A 2500-nucleotide genomic window follows, 5' to 3' on the forward strand; every position below is an offset into this window, starting at 1 on the left:
AGACAGGGACGTCAGGCTTGACGTTATGACCCAGGACGGTAAGACAGAGAAAAATTGAATCTCCCAAAAAATAGTGCCCACCTGGCTTGGCGGGGTTGAGCTGCTTCGCTGACTGGAGGTAAGCCAGATTCTTATGATCCGTCCAAACGATGAAGGGTTGTTCCGCCTCCAACCAATGTCGCCACTCCTCGAGAGCCAGCTTAACGGCGAGCAGTTCACGATTTGCAACATCATAATTCCTCTCTGCCTGAGAAAGTTTCTCATGAGAAAAGCACAGGGATGCAGTTTGTTATCTTCAGGAGAACGTTGTGACAACACTGCACCTACCCCAGTGTCGGATGCATCCACCTCCACGACAAACTGGCGGTCAGTCCGCTGCATCAGAATGGGAGCCGAGGCGAAGCGATGTTTCCAGTTCTTGAACGCTGATTCGGCCCTTCATTCCAAGCGAACGGTCGAGATGGAGGTGAGAGCGGTGAGTGGCGCCGCAATGCGACTGTAGTCCTTGATGAACCTCCTATAGGTTCGAACCCCAGGAATCGTTGAAGTTGTTTGCGGGTAGAGGGAGCTGGCCAGTCCGTGACAGCAGAGATCTTAGCTGGGTCCATCCGCAGCTCCCCCTGAGCTATGATGTAACCCAAAAAGAGGTCTCAGACACATGAAATTCACATTTCTCCATCTTCACAAACAGTTTGTTCTCCAACAACCTTTGCAACACCTGGCGCACATGCAGTTCATGTTCCTGGGAGGACTCTGAGAAAATCAAGATATCATCCAGATAGACAAAAACAAACCGATTCAACATGTCCCGAAGGACATCATTGACTAGTGCCTGAAAAACAGCAGGGGCATTAGACAACCCAAAAGGCATAACCCGATACTCAAAATGTCCCAGGGTGTGTTGAAGGCAGTCTTCCATTCATCACCCTTTACGAATGCGCACCAGGTGATACGCATTTCGTAGATCCAGTTTCGTAAAGATGGTAGCACTCATGAAGGAGGGGAAAAGCAGAATTAATCAAAGGCAGAGAATACTTGTTCTTAATGGTGATGTTGTTAAGTCCACGGTAATCAATAAAGGGTCTGAGGGTCTTATCCTTCTTAGCGACAAAAAGAATCCCGCTCCTACAGGTGACGAGGAAGGACGCATAATACCTGCCGCCAAGGAGTCCCGAATGTAGTTCTCCATAGCCTCCGTCTCCGGCCGGGAGAGTTGTACAGGGGGCGACTGCTGGGGGACGGGGCTCCTGGCTGGAGGTCAATGGCGCAGTCGTAAGGGGCCGGTGAGGAGGAAGAGAAGTAGCTCTGTGTTTGCAGAAAACGGATGCCAGGTCATGATACACGTCAGGAACAGCAGAAAGATCCATGGACTCCAGTGAGGTTGAGGCACAGTACTGGCAGGAGTCTGAGCAGAACACAAACAATTCACATGACAAAATGTGCTCCATGAAACAATGCTACCTGTCACCCAATCAATGTGTGGATTGTGTTTTATGAGCCAGGGGATACCAAGGACCAGGGGGAGTCTGTGGGCAGTCGATAATATGGAATTGAATGTTCTCCTGATGATTTCCCGACACTCTAAGACAAACAGGAACAGTCTGATGGGTAATGCGGGTCAACAATTGTCCATTTAGACTCCTTAGCCTGCAGCGGACAGTCCATAGGAACAGTCTCCAAATCCATTTGTTGAGCCCACTCTATCCAAAAGCTGTCGGGCACCAGAGTCAATCAGCGCACTAACAGAGAAATTCTGGGACTGCCACTGGAGGGATGCCTGGAGCAGAATGCGGGGAGAAGAGGAAGAATCCGCTGCTCGGCTCACCAAAACTTCTCCCATTAATGATGAGCCGGCCCTTTTCCCGGACGAACTGGGCAGGAAGGAACGAAATGACCAGCTTCTCCATAATACAGGCAGACCCCGAGCCTGAATACGACGTGCACGCTCCTCTGAGGACAACCGCGGCACGACCCACCTCCATGGCTTCGGATTCAGTGCTCCTCGTATCGACTCGGGAAGACACGGCTCTCTCCGTAGGGGACGATGCAGGGAGGAGTTTGTTGATGACAGACAGGTTGCTTGGAACTAACACTCCTCTCCGCGGCGGCGCTCCCGAATCCGATTATCCAACCTGATAGTGAGTGAAATAAGATTATCCAGCGTGGGCGATTCATCATATGACACCAATTCATCTTTTAAGGTCTCAGACAGCATTGATGAAGACTCCTTGTAATGCCTCGTCATTCCAACCACTCACTGCTGCTAAAGTCCGAAACTCCACTGCCATCTCCGCCACACTACGAGCCCCCTGCCAAGAGAAAACAGCCGTTTCGCAGCCTCCTTGCCTCGTGCACGGGTGGCCAAAAACCTTCCCTCATCTCCGTGGTGAAGGCAACGTGAAGCGGTTGCAAATGTCCGACTGACTCTCCCAGACCGCGGATCCCCAGGCACGAGCGGAACCGCTAGTAGAGTTGATAAGGTAGGCAATACGGGCTCTTT

At 51.3% G+C, this 2500-nt stretch overlaps 1 protein-coding gene across 1 annotated transcript in view; it reads left to right on the plus strand.

Annotated features, from left to right (window-relative positions):
• LOC121577920 (dedicator of cytokinesis protein 3) overlaps positions 1–2500 on the plus strand; it is a 255676-nt gene that overhangs the window by 214103 nt on the left and 39073 nt on the right. The window lies entirely within an intron of this gene.

The sequence above is a fragment of the Coregonus clupeaformis genome, chromosome 12, assembly GCF_020615455.1.
Source record: "Coregonus clupeaformis isolate EN_2021a chromosome 12, ASM2061545v1, whole genome shotgun sequence".
Taxonomy (NCBI): Eukaryota; Metazoa; Chordata; class Actinopteri; order Salmoniformes; family Salmonidae; genus Coregonus; species Coregonus clupeaformis.